At 37.3% G+C, this 19,369-nt stretch overlaps 1 pseudogene across 1 annotated transcript; it reads left to right on the top strand.

Moving 5' to 3' along the window:
- The first annotated feature begins 3,638 nt into the window (after nt 1-3,638).
- Nucleotides 3,639-17,519, top strand: LOC308627405 (vacuolar protein sorting-associated protein 45-like; annotated as a pseudogene). Its single transcript has 2 exons — nt 3,639-3,647; nt 15,670-17,519. The product of its transcript is annotated as a vacuolar protein sorting-associated protein 45-like (transcript).
- The last annotated feature ends 1,850 nt before the right edge of the window (nt 17,520-19,369 follow it).

Below are 19,369 nucleotides of genomic sequence, written 5' to 3'. Positions count from 1 at the left end.
TCTCTGATCTCCACTGTGTTATCATCTAGCTCTTTGTTAAGTTCCCAGCCAGATATGATGCAGCACAGGAAACTACAAACTGAGATTTAGGTTGGCACTCTGCCTGACGTCTAGAAATTTACAGTCACAGATAGATGGGGTGCAAAAAATTTAAAGATATTATTAAGTAATTAGGTATGGGTCTATAGAATTATAAAGTGAGCTACTTTAACACTTAATTACACTAACATATTTGCTTTATTTTCTTCACACTCTTTGCAGTTCAAGATAATAAGTCAAAATGATCTGAGTAAGCAATTTTAAAAGCAGCAGTTTCCCACAGAAATGTTGACAAGAGACACCGTTGCAGCTAGTCATAGGGAATCGTATGCACTTTAAAATGTGGAAGGGCTTCCCTTGTGGTGCAGTGGTTGAGAGTCCACCTGCCGATGCAGGGGACGCGGGTTCATACCCCATTCTGGGAGGATCCCACATGCCGCCGAGCGGCTGGGCCCGTGAGCCATGGCCACTGAGCCTGCGCATCCGGAGCCTGTGCTCCGCAACGGGAGAGGCCACAACAGTGAGAGGCCCGCGTACCGCAAAAATAAATAAGTAAGTAAGTAAGTAAATAAATAAATAAATAAATAAATGTGGAAGAAAAAAAAGTATTAACAGGGAGTGTGTGACTATGTTGTGGCTGTTGTATCAGAAGAAAAAATGGTTGAGAAACCTGAGCTAGAGACACTCTTGAAGCTGCTAATGTATAACACTGCCTTTCAGAAATTTTTTGTAACATTAGATATCTTTCTACCAAATCTTTCTCATGACTTTGTCTAGATGCCTCTTATGAAAGTTGACATGATATGGTGGAAATAACTCTGAACTGGAAGACCAGTGACCTGTGTCTCCATCTTAGAACTTTTATTGAAAGACTAAGTCCTTTCATCTAAGTCCTAAGTTTCTCAGATGAGAAATCTGAGAGCATATTCAACGTCACGGAAGTTCCAGCATCCTGTAACCCCCAACTTAAATGATGTGAAGTATGCTCTCATTTTCTTCATTTGTTAGAAAACAATGAGAATTTTAATTGATCTAGCTGTTCTTTAGTTTCCACCAAAGCTCGCCTTCCATGCCTCAAATAACCTAAAAATGCTCAACATTATTATAATTAAAATTTAGCATTTTTAAACAATCAACTTTAACATAATTTTTCACATGTTATTTTTCCGATGGCTACATGCCAGATCATTTGGAATGGTCAAATTAAGAGTCTGCAAGTTATTTGAAATAATCCAAGTTTCATATGAGGAAGTCATTAAGTTTCTTGACTACTTGCATCCTAAGCCAGTTTTAAAATTCCTAGACTTGTAAAACTGCATTTTGTGCAAGCCACTGATGGGCCTTAAAATTGGAGTGTGCCAGCTGCAACATGTGTTAGACTGTGTGGTGTCCTCCTGGCTGCTGCTTCCCTGGCAAGTACTGTAAGCCATACACAAAGAATCCCTCAGATAATCTAGAAATTTCTGTATATAATAAAACCCTATCTGAATTAATTTAGCAATGAGGGACAACTAGAAACGTATTAACTCTTGTTAGTGTTTGTATTATTCTTCCAAAAGAGGGATTTCTTTTTTTTTTTTTTTTTTTTTTGCGGTAGGCGGGCCTCTCACTGCTGTGGCCTCTCCCCCTGCGGAGCACAGGCTCCGGACGCGCAGGCCCAGCGCCATGGCTCACGGGCCCAGCCGCTCTGCGGCATGCGGGATCCTCCCAGACCGGGGCACGAACCCGTGTCCCCTGCATCGGCAGGCGGACTCCCAACCACTGCGCCACCAGGGAAGCCCAAGAGGGATTTCTTGATTAATGAATTTCCTGCCTCAGTTGCTGACCTATAATATAATGGAAGTATTGAGTCTTAACTTATGGATGGAACACAAATTTGTGAAGTTGATCATTATATATTTACTTAATATAAATATATTTACTTAATTATACTTTAATATATTGGCATTTTAATAATAACATAGTGAAATATGCTCAGATTCATATTAGAATAAGGTAGAATTTACTGTGCAAATACTATAAAATTATAAAAGTATTATTTTATCTAGGGCTTCCCAGGTGGCGCAGTGGTTAAGAATCTGCCTGCCAATGCAGGGGACATGGGTTCGAGCCCTGGTCCAGGAAGATCCCACATGTCGAGGAGCAACTAAGCCCATGCACCACAACTACTGATCCTGCACTCTAGAGCCCATGAGCCACAGCTACTGAACCCATGCACAGCATCTACTAAAGCCCGTGTGCCTAGAGCCTATGCTCCGCAACAAGAGAAGTCACCGCAATGAGAAGCCTGCGCACCACAACGAAGAGTAGCCCCCTCTCGCCCCAACTAGAGAAAGCCCATGAGCAGCAACAAAGACCCAACACAGTCAAAAATAATAAATTTATTTTTTAAAGTATTATTTTATCCAAAAGGGCTAAATATTTTCAGTCACTAATGTCCATGTCTTTAATTCATATCTAAATGCTGATGGCTACCAAATCTATAAATACAGATCACTTGTCTAAACTTCCAACCCATATATTCATCTGCCTACTGTTCATCACAACAAGATATACCTCTCATCATTCAAACTAAGCATATCTGTGCTACAGACTCATAGGTGCCTGTCCCAAATATTTTCCTTAATAATAGAACCTTTGATTTTTGGTTGAGCATATGGCCCCCTGGAAAATAGAATAGTGTCCTTTATCCATGACTCTCCCTATGAATATAAGTTCTGACCAATGGAGTCTCTATTCCAGTGGGTAGAATCCTGATGTGCTAATTGGAGCTCTGGCAACCATACTAAACCATGATTGGGAGGATATATGTTCATATTGATGGGACAGCACAGCAGTAGAAGCCTAGATTCCTAATTACTTGGTAAACCTCCCTATCAGCCCCTACCTGACTATCTCCAGACTTGTTTTACATTAAACTGAAATAAAGTGACATTTTATGTAAGCCACTTTATCCTAAGCTTCCTGCCACTCATATCTAAGCTGATACTATTGCAATATGCAAAACAGATTAGTTGCAATCAAGGTAAATTGTGATTTTTTATGTAATTACCTTTGGGAGAAGAGGACATTCAAGAAATATATTTACTTAATAAAATATTTTTACTTAATATTTTCTAGCTGCACAATTTAGAGATACAAGTAATAAATCTGATACTAATAAATAAGGAGACCAAGTTTTCATCGAGGATCTCATTGTAAAAAGTTCTACAACTTTAAGCAAATGACTTCTATTTTCTTGCTTAGTGGATATAGGTCTGGGCTTTTGCGTCAAATAGCTTGGGTTTCGCCCTGGCTCTACCTCTTACTAGCTAGATGGCTCCAAGCAAGTTACTCACCTTCTCTAAATCTACGTTTCCCCTCCCATAAATGGGGATAATGATAGAACCTAACTATAGGTTTCTTCTAAGGATTAAATGGAATAACACTTATAGAGCAATTGGCATTATGCCATTGGCATTATGCCAAGTACACAGTACATGCACAGCAAATGTTGACTTTGTCATTGTTCCTCCTTCATAATGAGGAATTAATTTGTTTTCAAAACAGGTTGAAAAATCCCTCAAATTGCCTCATGTGACTGAGGGGATAAGGAGAAGATGGAACAGGTGAGGCTCCCAAGCCTTATTCCCACTCCACCCGGAGCAACCTGCTCCACACAGCAGGGGTTTGCATTAGCCTTATGTGTGAAAGGGATTCAACTGGTAAAGAAAATGTGTAAAACTACTCACCTTTGGACCTTTCTAGCTCTAAGAATCTATACATCAAGCCAATGGTCAGCCATGATGTGTACAGTTTTGTGCAAAGATTTAGAACTCTACTTAAGAAGCCCATTGTATATATGTGCCACATCTTCTTTATCCATTCATCTGTTGATGGCCACTTAGGTTGCTTCCATGTCCTGGCTATTGTAAATAGAGCTGCAATGAACATTTTGGTACATGACTCTTTTTGAATTATGGTTTTCTCAGGGTACATGCCCAGTAGTGCGATTGCTGGGTCGTATGGTAATTCTATTTTTAGTTTTGTAAGGAACCTCCATACTGTTCTCCATAGTGGCTGTATCAATTTACATTCCCACCAACAGTGCAAGAGTGTTCCCTTTTCTCCACACCCTCTCCAGCATTTATTGTTTCTAGAATTTTTGATGACGGCTATTCTGACTGGTGTCAGATGATACAATGGAATATTACTCAGCCATAAAAAGAAACGAAATTGAGTTATTTGTAGTGAGGTGGATGGACCTGGAGTCTGTCATACAGAGTGAAGTAAGTCAGAAAGAGAAAAATAAATACCGTATGCTAACACATATATATGGAATTTAAGAAAGAAAAAAAATGGTCATGAAGAACCTAGGGGTAAGACGGGAATAAAGGCATAGACCTACTAGAGAATGGACTTGAGGATATGGGGAGGGGGAAGGGTAAGCTGTAACAAAGTGAGAGAGTGGCATGGACATATATACATTACCAAACATAAAATAGCTAGCTAGTGGGAAGGAGCTGCATAGCACAGGGAGATCAGCTTGGTGGTTTGTGACCACCTAGAGGGGTGGGATAGGGAGGGTGGGAGGGAGGGAAATGCAAGAGGGAAGAGATATGGGAACATATGTATATGTATAACTGATTCACTTTGTTATAAAGCAGAAACTAACACACCATTGTAAAGCAATTATACTCCAATAAAGATGTTAAAAAAAAAAGAATCCCAAATCTAGCTTTGCTGTTGAATCCAGTAATATATATCCAAGTGCTTAATTACAACTTGAATGTACTCTAAGGTTTGAAAGATTGGTTTGAAGTATTTTAGATGTATTATTTATTATCTTTGGTATTTTCTGGACTAGGAAAAGATGAGACACAAGGGTTAAGCTAATTGTTTAAAGAGAAAGGAAAGTTATCTCTGCTTAACCAAGGGGAACACTTGTGATTCCAGGGATCATGATGTAATGGAGGCAGTAGGAAGTATTAGAAAGTTCAGGGCCAGAGTTAGAAATGTATGTCAAACTCCAGTTCTACCAATCACTTACTCAGAGATTTAGAAATCTCAGTCTTCCTAATCTTTGGTTTTCCTATCTGTGAAATCATGATAATATTAAAATTGTCTGCTTCACAGTTGTTGATAGGTATCAAATAAGAATATATGTTAGAATTATGTGTAAAGAACATACATTATATATGTGTATATACATATATATCCTACTATATATACCCTCTCTGAATTTTGCTGTGACCTGCTAAGCTTTTAATGTGCAATAACCAATTTTTAAACGTCCATATAATTCTATACAAATTCAAATGGTAATAGTAATAACAGTAAAAATAATATTTCCTGGATCAAGTAGACACCTGTGTTGGTTTAACTCTTCTACTTGACAACATTGGAATCGGTACACAGGTGAACTGGGAGGACAGATTCGAGCTTTAGTATTGACTGACTCACCCATTCCTGTGACCACATGAAAACTACCTAATCTTTGACTGTGGTATCCCTTAATTTATAGAACACAGAGATACTTCCTGTCTACAAGCCTCGGAGGTCTACTTAGAAGATTATCCATTGAATAATAACTTTGTTCCTTGTAAATATAACTTTTATATCTTTTAACACAATAAGACAGTTAAATCAGCATAGCAGTAGCATCACCTAGGTAGATAAAGGAGGAATTGTGGGGATGATATAGCATTGATTAAGAGCATGGGTGGGAGTCAGATAGACCTGGGTTAATTCCCAGTTCTGCCATTATCACCTCTGGGCAAATACTGTCTGAGCCTCAGTTTCCTCATCTGTGAAATGGGTATAATAATATAACCATTGTTTGTTATAAAAATTAAATGCACATGCTATTTTAGAACAGTAGTTGGCACACAGTACATGTGAAACAAATGATAGCAATTATTATTTGTTCTGCACTGACTCATAGCTCAACTTTAAACAGAGTGCTAAATCCTTCTGTATCTGCTTTTGCAGCTTCAAACAAAAGACATCATCTGACATCTTCAGATAAAAGGTTGAAAGACTACAAGATAGAATTTAATGGTGACTGATACTTTGGATTCCCCTAAACTTAGTTCTATCATCTCAGAATTACTATTCTAAAAATCTCAGAAATTGCTCAACCATGCAGGCCATATATGTACCTGGGAGAAGGTTCGGCTTGCAGGTTCTGGCATGACCTGGTATCTCTGCAGCCCATTTTCTTTTCTCAACTTCTTAAAACTTTCCTACCCTCTAATCCGCTCATTTCAAACCTACCAAATTATGCTTGAAACCCTGAGAACATTCCTCACAATTCTTATCCACCATCTTCGATGAGAATATGTCCAGAGGAGTGTGCTTTGAGACGTACTTAGTAGAGTTCCTCTAAAATCTAACCCCGATAAAGCCATGAAATGCAGACAGAGCACTCATTTCACCACCGACCATCTTAGAAGACCTGCTCCACAACTGCCCAAGAGCCCCATCCTCAAGCACAAAAGCATCAGGCATAATTATAAATCTCAGTGCTGACAAGGAAGCACATAATGTTACTTTTTTTCTTGAATGTCTCTATTTATTCCCTTATTATATTGAAGCAATGATATTTTTGGAGGAAAGCAGACACTAATGAAAAAATAACAAAGGTTCACTAGACAGTTGTAATTATTACAGACTGATGAATTCCTTCCATGAAATGCTGCACTAAGATGAACTTGATTTTCACACAATAGCAAAGGTTGCGATCTTTTTTAGAAAACAGTGAGGATAAAATTGAAGTGCTGTACTCTCAGTCACTGATCACCTTTGAGATAGTGTGGAAAAGTTAGGTCATGTTCTTATCTTGTTTAAACAGAGACAGTTTTGAGAAAATTAAACAATGGCAGTCTGTGCATTCTTCAAAACATTTGTAAAGACCTGTCAATGAAAGTAAAATTATACCACCACCCTTCCTCCTTCAGCATAAGTGCATTCTTTCATATTAACTTGTATTGACCTGTTTCTCTGCCTATACATTATATAAACATGTATGCCTACACATACATACACATTTTCTCTGTGTGTGTATATGCATGTGTGCACGTTTTCCATTTCTCTGTTAGAGGGCAAACTTTCCAAAGACTCTTCTTTTAGCTTCCCACACATGATAAGACAGTGTGTTACAGTAGAAAGAACATAGACTTTAAAGCCAGAAATGCCAAGGTCAGGTTCTAGATCCAACACTTACTAACCCTGGACCATCTGAGCTGCAGTTATTTCATCTTTTTAAGGAGAGATAACAATAATGGTTTCTCAAAGTATTGCCAAAATTCAATCAGAAAGCATTTTACAAAATGTGCAATACATAATAGGTGCTCAACAAAGTTTTCTTCCATACAGAACTTAGTACACAATGAGAACTCATTAAAAGTTGTTACATGGACCAGGACTGATCTTAGCTGAAGGAGAAGTGAGGCACAGCATTAAACACTTGGAGCACTATCATAAAGCAACTCTGGACCTGCACCTCAGTAGAGGGACCCTTCAGTGTCATTATCTATTGACTAATTTCAGGGCAAAAAGGAAGAGGTTGCTACAATAGATTAATTTTACATTGACATTTTTCCCTGTAAACAAATAGATTCTTAATCCAAATAAGACCACCCTCCCTGTCTTACACAAACTACCCAAATTATGTCTGTATCCTCCCTTCAGTTTTCCAGACATTCTGAAATTATCCTCTTTTCCTTAATCATCACTATGTTGCATAAATGACTACTCTTCTCCCTTGGAGGAAAACGTAAACTGCGAGAGAACACCTCCCATTGAGGTATAATTATACCAGTTTAAATAAAACAAAGAGCTATCACTTCAAAAACTGACCTATTTCATTTCCACTTTAATTTCTTTCTATCTTACAAGTTCCTTTTTTATGGCTTTGTACTGTATCAGTTCTTCTCCAACTGTACAGTAAATAAGAATTACCTTGTGTAACTTTTAATACAATTCCCATGCCTCAACCAGAGATTCATGGGAATTTCTTGGATGAGAACTGGACTTTTCTGTTTTTAATAAGTACCCAGTGAATCTAATGGAGGGGGTCCATGGGTCACATGTTGAGAGATAATACTTACCCTACCAACTAAAAATTAAAGTTGTCCATTTTGTTTCATTTGAATATTACTCAGTTTACCTTCATCTATCTAAACATGTGTAGATATTAATGTCTACAAATTTGGTCTGCTGTCAGTGGTTGCTGGTTTTCAGTGGTTGCTGGTGAATAGAGTTGGCAGACGTTCCCATCAATAATAAATCTATTTAATAAATATATTCTTCTCTTCTCAAATCTCTTCCCTATAAACTTATACTGGAAAAAGTCTTCTTTAACCCTCTGTTGTATGTGTTTTTATAAAATTAATGTGTTGACTTCTTCATATTCAAAGGATAGTATAAAATCAGAGTTTGAAGAAAACGATAGCATCTGAAGAATAATGTTTACCTGGTCCAAATTTCTTCTAACCTTTAAATTCTAACATAGTGGTTTTCATTTAGAACAGGTAGAGTGAGGAAGGGGCTATCAAAAATTTGGTCAAAGAGGAAGGAACATGCCATTTGATAAAACTCTCCACATGTTTCTGATATGCCTTCCCAGTTATGAGCAAATGGCCTTAAAAAGAAATTGCCTATATATCTCAATATACCTCTTTTTTCAAAGCATTCTTGTTGGTACACTTATTCCAGCAAATGTGCTAATAAATTTAATCCCTTTTCACTCTAGCCCATTCTCTGAACATCTCCTAGGCCGACTCAAACATCGATATGCTCCACTTTGTATACAATTTTTAGATCAGGAAGGAGTTTTTTGTTTGTTTGTTTTTCCTTGAGAGGTATCTTCCATCTATTCTGAAGCAAGACTGAAAACATCTTTGCTTCAAATTAGAGACTATACTCAGAAAAATTCATTCCAATATCTCCAAATTATAACTCCCCTACACAAACTCCAGACTCACTCAGATTTAGTGTAGACAAAGCCTGAAATCAATTTAGAATCTTGAGTTTGATAGAAATTATATGTTTAAATAAAAGCACTGTTTTCTATAGTAATATTCTTAAAGATAATCCAGGTAAAAAGGGTAGGACACAAAACCATCATGGATTATAGAGAAGTACTTGCAGAAGGCAGGAAGCCTTGAAAAGTCTGATTTAATTTGTGATGTCTGTAGCTCTTAGTTGATTCATCAACAAATATAGAGAGTATTAAATTTCTCATGAGAACTATGTAGAACTTTCTTCCTATCAACTACAGAGCCTGAGTGTTTTTCACTATTAAGATACCATTAGAAGCTTTATACTTTTCAAACTGTTTTCTTCTCAAAACAGAAATTAACAAAAAAGAGCATGCCAATATCTCAATCAGAGAAAATGAGTTTTTAACATGAAGATAAAATTATTTTCAGAGCCCAAACTGGTACACTGAAATCTTGTTACTGTTTAGTTTCTAACTTTTAAAGAAAACAACCTCAGAATAATTATGACTTCTCTATTAGAGAAGTTGATTGTGGCCAGGTACATCATTGGATTTATTTTAAAAATCCAACTATAATAATTTAATCACATTGTCTTCTTAAATTGTTTCTTGTTCTTTTAAAACATATATATTTTTTTAGTTTATACTATTTACTTACAGAAAGAAGTGTAAGTTTGATCTTCATGGTTTTAGAATTTTTTCTCATGTATAATTTTGAGTATTAAATATAATATATAATACAATATAATATAATTTGGGACAAAAAAAACCCAAGCTAAAAACACATTCTATTTTTCTCAAAACAAAACAAACTAAAAGACAGTTGTCAAACACCATGTGCCTTTATCTTTTGTTGAGCTCTTCTGAAAGTACATAAACGTTTGGGATGGGTCACAAGAGGACAGGGAACACTAGTATAGAAAGAAGAGAAACCTATTTCTTGACATAATTTAATGTTAAATATCAAAAAATAGTTTCCCACATTAAGCAAATAATAAATTGGAGATCTACACATTCCTTGGTGTGGTTCATGCCATTTTAAACAAGTTAACTTAAGACAAAGGAAAAGAGAAGAAAACTCACCGATACATTGCTGACCAGCAAGGAATGTTCCTGTGGAGACCGAGGTCTGCCACCAAGTGTGTGTATCCAGGCTCTATCAGCAACTTTGTAGGCTAAATTGAGGTGAAGAAAGAAGTCACTGATGATCTAACTAGAACCAGTCTGACAGGTCTTGGCTAGTATGATGGGAACGGTGTGACTAGTAAGATAAAGTCAAATTTTATAGGGAGGGAGAGAACATCAACAATACAAACACTTCCTAGGAGTGGGAACTTAAAATCTATTGTCTTCTGATTATAATGATTTCAAAATGTTAATATAAACCAGATTTTTATAATAAAATCAGATGTTTAAATCTAGAAAAAAAAATTATTTTAAATCATCTTGCTCAGCTTCTTCATGTTTCCAATGAAGAAACTGAGGTTTAATTAAGTTAAATTGGTCAAAATCACATAGTTAATGCCTCTATGTAGGACTAACATCTATTTTTTTTAAACTAATCTGACATGCTTTCCACTCTACCATGCATATTATAAAAGTTTTACTTTGATATTTACTATAAGTCAGCTGTTGAAAATACAGCAGAGATTAGAAAAGCATTAATACCTCAAAATTATGTGCCACCGTTCTACTAGAAAAGTCAAGTAGTTTGCAAATATTAACCCCCAATTAAGACAGTGTGTTTCTTTTACTATGGTAGAGACAGGCATATCAGCCAACACTGAAGCATTACTACCTTATTTCTGAAATGATAATAATCTAGTTTTTTAAAATGTCTGCCGACACATGTATATGCAAATATCTGTGTATTTGTGTCAGGTATAATCTTTAAATTGCCTCCCCTAATCCCCATAAACTAGATTAGGTGTTTCTCCTCTGTGTTCTCATGGTATCATAACACTTACCATATTGTACTAGAATTTTTTTTATTTTTATCCCAACCCCAGTAGACTGTGAATTCTTAACAGACAATAAGTTTATTCCTAAGACATATGGGCTCTCAAAAATATGCATGGAAAATAGAGAGGGAGGAGGAAGGGGGTATGTATGACCAGTCCTAAAAATCACCATAAAGAAGACAAATAAACACTGCTGAATACTACTACACAGCCATTTAGCCAATGGCTCATCTGAACAGATGTAGAAGTTGAGATCCATACTGAAGTGTGAGATTAGGCTGCTAAGAATTGGAATCATTCTCTAACAGTAACTCAAGAAACCTCTACGTTGGGGCACACTGTACTTGGGACTGGAGAGAGCATCACATCTACCCTTTTTATTCTAGCTAAGAGATCACTTAACACTGAAGAATAGCATGGATATTTAGTTGAAGTTATTCAATATATAGCATCATGTTTCTGTCTACTCACTTGAAAGTACAATTTAGCCAGAAATAAAGAAGAAACAATAATGAAGTAAAAACTTTCAGGTTATGAGATTAATCTGTTCTTGTTATATAGCCTTTAAAAAATGAAATACTCATTAATGAAATGTTAATACTGGCTTGACATACTATATTCTATTTCATATTGATATTTTATGAAAATATTGATTATACTCTTGCTTTCAAAGGAAGACATATTCTTCCTCAGAGTGACTTTGGGCCAAGACTTGTCAGACTTATTTTAACAGAACCCCATAACTCTTTCTCTTTACCAAAATCCAGACTCCAAACTCAAATAAATCCTTCATATGGTCCTGTTACTTAAGTTTATTTATACCTGAACATGTAAATGAAAAAAATGAGAGGGCTTTCATGAATTTTTTTAAAACCCTATGAATATAAGCTAGAAATTATAGAAACCCAGAAAACCAGAGACTAAGGATATGTAAATAGAGGATGAGTGGATGTCAGTCAAAATATTTTCATAACGATTTCCTTCCTATATAAAAGGCCTTCATTCACCCTACCCAAAGAGCATTAACAGTGTGTGTCATCAAATTTCATAATATTACTTACCTTTTAATAGAAATTTGAAGAATAACAGGGAAAGAAGGAGGAATGAAACATTATACAAAATTATCCACTGAATGGAAACTTTCATGCACTCAAGGTATTTCTTTAATAGTCATTCTTAGAAACTAGAACACTCCCTAACACCATACACAAAAATAAACTCAAAATGGACTCAAGACCTAAATGTAAGACCGGACACTATAAAACTCTTAGAGGAAAACATAGGAAGAACACTCTTTGACATAAATCATGGCAAGATCTTTTTTGATCCATCTCCTAGAGTAATGGAAATAAAAACAAAAATAAACAAATGGGACCTAATGAAACTTAAAAGTTTTGCACAGCAAAGGAAACCATAAGCAAGACGAAAAGACAACCCTCAGAATGGGAGAAAATATTTGCAAATGAATCAACAGACAAAGGATTAATCTCCAAAATATATAAACAGCTCATGCAGCTCAATATTAAAGAAACAAATAACCCAATCCAAAAATGGGCAGAAGACCTAAATAGACATTTCTCCAAAGAAGACATACAGATGGCCAAGAAGTACATGAAAAGCTGCTCAACATCACTAATTATTAGAGAAATGCAAATCAAAACTAAAATGAGGTATCACCTCACACCAGTTAGAATGGGCATCATCAGAAAATCTACAAACAACAAATGCTGGAGAGGGTGTGGAGAAAAGGGAACCCTCTTGCACTGTTGGTGGGAATGTAAATTGATAGAGCCACTATGGAGAACAGTATGGAGGTTCCTTAAAAAACTAAAAATAGAATTACCATATGATCCAGGAACCCCACTACTGACATATATCCAGAGAAAACTATAATTCTAAAAGACACATGCACCCCAATGTTCATTGCAGCACTATTTACAATAGCCAGGTCATGGAAGCAACCTAAAAGCCCATTGACAGACAAATGGATAAAGAAGATGTAGTACATATATACAATGGAATATTACTCAGCCATAAAAAGGAACGAAATTGAGTTATTTGTTGAGATGTGAATGGATCTAGAGATTGTCATACAGAGTGAAGTAAGTCAGAAATAGAAAAATAAATATTGTATATTAACGCATGTATGTGGAACCTAGAAAAATGGTACAGATGAACCGGTTTGCAGAGCAGAGGTTGAGACACAAATGTAGAGCATAAATGTATGTACACCAAGGGGAGAAAGCCATGGGGGGGTGGGGATGGTGGTGTGCTGAACTGGGCGATTGGGATTGACATGTATACACTGATGTGTATAAAATTGATGACTAATAAGAACCTGCTGTATAAAAAAAATAAATTAAATTAAATTCAAAATTAAAAAAAAAGAAAAAAACGTTATTCTTAGAGTTATGGGATACAAAAACAAAGTCAATCAGTTTTAAATTAATTGATCTCTAAGAGGGAAAAAAAGTATCTTAGAGCAAAATTTTGCCTTTCATTCAAATATTTATTTTCTTTATACTGTTTTTCTGAAATCATAAATTTTATCTACAATCCTTTGCCCTAAACTATGGTGTGAAGAAAATATATTCAGGGTTATCCACCTCTTTTTTTTTTTTTTTTTGTGGTATGTGGGCCTCTCACTGTTGTGGCCTCTCCCGTTGCGGAGCACAGGCTCCGGATGCGCAGGCTCAGCGGCCATGGCTCACGGGCCCAGCCGCTCTGCGGCATGTGGGATCTTCCCGGACCGGGGCACGAAACCGTGTCCCCTTCATCGGCAGGCGGACTCTCAACCACTGCGCCACCAGGGAAGCCCTATCAACCTCTTTGTTTCTGAGATAGGACAATCTGTCTTACCTGTGTCCTTCTGTGCAATGTGGAAGCAGAGTCAGGAGGAATATATTTGTGGATTCGAGTCTCTTAGAAACCCACAGTAGATATGTCACATTGCATAACTAGTAAAATAGCAACTAGACCACAGGCAGTTTTACCAGCCAACAAACTATTCCATAGTTCTTTACATATTTAGCAATGTCATAGCAATGAAGCATCTGATGGCCACAAGGATGAGTATGCTAAAGAGGTATAGTGCCATTGTGGCTAGTCATGGGTGGTTCAAGTCCCCGGGCTTGAACCAAGTTCTTTTATGCCTGATAATATCAATGCATGGATGCTTAAGGATAGTAATCTGATTAATTTACGGAAACCCTCAAAGTTATACCTAGATTATATCTCTGTAATGCTAAAGCAATCCTTTCATTGGCCAGTTTATTGGGTTGTACATGACAAACAGACCAATGTTAAACTAGTGAATGAGCTAGTTATCAGAGTAAACATAGCTGTATTGTCATTTGTGGATCCATTTCCTCCTATCATGTATTATTTTGAAGGTACCCATGAACCTTAGTTTGTTTAAGCTGAGAAAACAGAAGCTTAATATAATTAATTGACCTTTGGCCTCTATTTCAGCAAAATGAGAGCATGCAGAGCTCCTCTGAAGAACAAGCTATCACCATTCTGTCACTCTCCTTTATCTAATTTTCTTAGCAAAAATGTGATTTGTTTTTCACCAGCCTACCTGTCCCTGTCTCTGAAATCCTTTTTTTATCTCCCCTAAACCTTTTTTATTGAGTGTCATCATGTAGTGTTTGTTTCTCAGTCCCATCTTATCCATTGTTTTGCAGTGGAAGAGACCATCTCAGCCAAACTAGCATTGGCTTTTAACCTGGTATTGCACTCATAGGGTTGGCAGAGTTGGTTCCAGGATGCAGCCGCAAGCATGGGGAAGAGGCTGTAGATGACTTCCTGCACTTCAGCTAGTTGGAGAGTACCACTCTCACTCTGAACAACATCTCGCCTTCCCTCCAAAGAGTGTACTGAATTGAAGCAAAACAGTTACACAAAAATGGCTATGGATAGAATTTTTTGCCAAAGAAATTTCTGGCCCTTCCCTTTCCCTTAACTGCTTTAGGGAAGAATATTTTCTCTAAATTAGTTTCCACATGATTTTTTTTTTTTTTGAGAAAGGGGACTGGGACAAGAAATCTGTCATGTAGTTAAACAGGCAAGAAATATTATTAATCCAGTTTTGTTTGAGAGTTGTTTGTCCATATGATTTTTTAAAAGTCAAGTTTAGTTTCACAAAACCTTTTTTTTTTTCTGAAATTACTTTTGGGGTAATACTTAAAATGAGAGATTGTAACTCTGTAAAATGCATAGGGAATAAAGCATTCCAGTGTACACAGAAAAGGCAAATTTTTAATCAAATAAAGTTTTATAAAATGAAAACAAAGTCCTCTATAAGATGTTTTGCACCTGCTATAACTATCTCCATGATGCTAGGGATAGTTTTCCTGGCCATTGACATGAGGATCTGCTAAGTTTTACAATACATAGTGATACATATAGCAAAAACCAGAGATATGGTTTTTACAATTAACAGACAATAACAATGCTAAAACAATCTTTATTGTTTAATGTATTGGGATATACAGTATAGACTAGTTAATGTCGTTAAACTAGTGAGTGAATGATGATAACATTTTTGGACCCATTTTAATTTTAAAACATTTTTTTAATTAGTCTTTTAAAAACATTTTTAAGATTTATCAGGCTGCCAGTGTCCTTGCCCCCATGGTGAGCCACAGCCACCCTCTGCCTCTGCAGGAGACCCTCCCACACTAGCAGGAGAATGTGGATTATCTGATTCAGGAGCTCCAAAGACCCAAATACAGTATATATTTTATTTATTTCAGTAATGTGATCAGCAAGAGTGATGTGAAGTCATTAGCTGAACCTGATGAACAGGAAGTTGTGGCTGAGGTTCAGGAATTTTATGGTGATTACATTGCTGTGAATCCACATTTGTTTTCCCTCAATATTCTGGGTTGCTGTCAGGGTCGAAATTGGGATCCAGTCCAACTATCCAGAGCAACTCAAGGACTGACAGCTCTCCTTTTATCTCTGAAGAAATGTCCCATGATTCGTTACCAGCTTTCATCAGCAAAGAGACTTGCAGAATGTGTTAAGCAAGTGATAACTAAAGAATATGAACTGTTTGAATTCCGGCGGACTGAGGTTCCTCCACTGTTACTTATTTTAGATCGCTGCGATGATGCCATCACCCCATTGCTAAACCAGTGGACATATCAGGCCATGGTCCATGAACTACTGGGCATAAACAACAATTGGATTGATCTTTCCAGAGTGCCAGGGATCAGTAAAGACTTGAGAGAGGTGTTCCTATCTGCTGAAAATGATGAATTCTACACTTAACAATATGTACCTGAACTTTGCTGAGATTGGTAGCAACATAAAGAATCTCATGGAAGACTTTCAGAGGAAGAAACCAAAAGAACAGCAAAAACTAGAATCAATAGCAGATGTGAAGACCTTTGTTGCGAATTACCGACAATTCAAGAAGATGTCTGGGACTGTATCAAAGCACATGACAGTGGTTGGAGAGCTGTCTCGTTTGGTCAGTGAGTGGAATCTGCTGGAGGTTTCGGAGGTTGAGCAAGAACTGGCCTGTCAAAATGACAATTCTAGTGCTCTCCAGAATGTAAAGAGGCTCCTGCAGAACCCCAAAGTGACAGAGTTTGATGCTGTGTGCCTGGTGATGCTTTATGCTCTACATTATGAGTGACACAGAAGCAATAGCCTACCAGGATTATGATAGACCTTAGGAATAAAGGTGTTTCTGAGAAGTATCGAAAGCTTGTGTCTACAGTTGTTGAATATGGTGGTAAACGGGTCAGAGGAAGTGACCTCTTCAGCCCCAAAGATGTTGCAGCTATTACCAAACAGTTCCTCAAAGGATTGAAAGGAGTAGAAAATGTATATACTCAGCATCAGCCTTTCTTACATGAGACCCTGGACCATCTCATCAAAGGAAAGCTCAAGGAAAACCTGTATCCTTATCTAGGCCCCAGCACACTCAGAGACAGACCTCAGGACATCATTGTGTTTATAATTGGAGGGGCCACCTACGAAGAGGCTCTAACAGTTTATAACCTGAACCGTACTACTCCTGGAGTGAGGATTGTCCTGGGGGGACCCACTGTGCATAACATGAAAAGTTTCCTAGAGGAAGTTCTGGCTTCTGGACTGCACAGCCGAAGCAAGGACAGCTCTCAAGTTACATCAAGGTTAGCAAGCAGAAGATGAAATGGTGATGGAGAGGTGAGAAGAATGGTGCAACTTCCCCTCTTGCCTCACTACAGGCTTTCTCCACTGACCAGAGGGGTGTTGGAGAAGAGACTTGGGTTTTGTGCTTCTTGTTACAAACCATCTCCAGGTAGCCTGCTGATTCCTGAACTGTTGGCACAGACACCAAGACGCCAGTGGTGAGTTGAGAATAAGTCTGAGCCCATTCCAACCTACTTTTCTCATGTTGTCTTTATCAAATAAATAAATGTATTCCTTGTATTTGATAGCACACACACACCCACAAAAGATTTATCAGTTTCATGTTGAGTGATCACCTTTCAGTCTTCTGAACAAACTCTTCCTGATATATGAATTTATTTATCTACACTCTATGTCTTTACAAATAGACACCCCAAGATGTATAAATATATTGATAAAATAAGGATCAAATTCAAGAAAAACTACAAATGCAAATATGCTATCTCTCTATATTGTTTATACTTGCTTTGATAGAGCTGGCAATTTGGCTTTGAATTTCCTGGCAGTAAGGATAACAACAGAAACTTAGACAATTCTCATTATAGAAAAGAAAAAACTTTTTGGTCTAACTTGATCCAAAGGTAGAACTTGAATTACCTTAACTAGGGATACTATGTTCCTTAGATGAACATTTCTAAATATCACTTCTCTCAGAAGATCTTTATAGGAACAGAAAAGGAGATTCTGAGTTCATACCCTAGACAAAGGTCTGGAGAGTTAGGATTATCCATTGCTGATTGAGGGAAGATTAATTTACTTTGTTACACCAAAGAGGCAATTGACAATATCGATACTTTATCAAAACTGAGGAGCGGGAGGAAACTTTACTTTTAAGTAACATAAAACCCCATGAGATTATGATTTTAGATTAGTGCACTTTGACTTCTTATTAGCTCCTGTGTAGTTTGCATTATTATGTCTCATAGTTTGATGAATTGTATAATGTATCTCAATAGGTGCATAAATGCACAATAGGTTAATCTTTATTCCAATAAAAGCTTCTATCCATGATGTGCCAAATCTCCTTTTCATATTTCTTAAAGAAATCTTGGTACATACGATCATTTTCTATTAATTATAGTCTAATTTTAAACTTTTGTCTAGTGTAAAACATCAATAGTGAATCTGATATAAATATGATCACCTCCTTTTCCCCTTAACCCAAGCATAAACTATGATGCTGGCTGCTTGGAGTAAAGAAGTTGGAAGGAGGTCTGGCTCCTCCTCCTCACTGCTTATTTCTTCTAGCTTGTGGTCAAACAGGGGAGATAGGGTAGTAGAAATTTTACATAATCATCTATGTGTCAGTGTGGGAAAGCATCCCAGGTCTTTCTCTGGTTCAATCCAGTTGTGTCTGCCGCTAATAGATTCTGTTATTGAGAGTTCTTTGCTGATGATGTGCTTGATTTTCTTTGGATGGTGTTCAGCTTTATCCTAGCCTCCCAATCACTGAGGAATCCCTCAGGGAAAAGTAACCATGTCCACTTTGGGCTTTGACACTGATTCTGCTCCTGACTCCCTCGCCTCACTGAGCAGCTATCCTACCCCTTTCCTTTTGTCTATGCTGCTTCAAAGTAAATAACCACATAGTCAAGGTAACCACTGACATCATCTTCTGAACCCTCCAAGAGCCACAGAACACCAGCATGGGATAGAGGGGGCTATGTATTCCCTCTCAGGAACAAACTCCAGACCATAGTCCCTTACTTCCTTGTTAATGTGAGCTAATGCAGTGAGCTCCTCCTCTTCAAAAATCTGAAGACTAGAAGTGAGCAGCTGTCTTTGGTTCACAGGTGGTGCTTAAACATCAGATGGCAAATGCTTAACTTCCCCAAGAAGACTTTCACAACAGGGCTCTGCCATAGCAGCTCCAGGTGGACCTCTCTTGCTTCTTGAAGACACACACAAACATTCTTTACATATGATTCTCCCAATGGGCAGCCATCATTTGGCTTCAGGAATAGAAGAGAATAATCTCTTTTCTTCCCTTGGGAAGAGGAGAAACCTTTTCCTCTGAGGTCTGTGATCTTCAGGAGTTGCTGGCTCTTACCACTCTTCTCCCTAGTTTTCTCCTTATACATATGAGGAGTTGAGTGCTGGTTCTTGTTAGGAGAGCAGGTTATTTTACCTCACAGTGTGCCTACCCTTGGTGGAGGGCAGTGACTAACCCCAATTTTTGGCATCTCTTTGGAGGTTT

The sequence above is a fragment of the Mesoplodon bidens genome, assembly GCF_964165515.1.
Source record: "Mesoplodon bidens genome assembly, chromosome: 1".
NCBI lineage: Eukaryota > Metazoa > Chordata > Mammalia > Artiodactyla > Ziphiidae > Mesoplodon > Mesoplodon bidens.
This window is presented reverse-complemented; position numbering and strand designations above follow the sequence as displayed.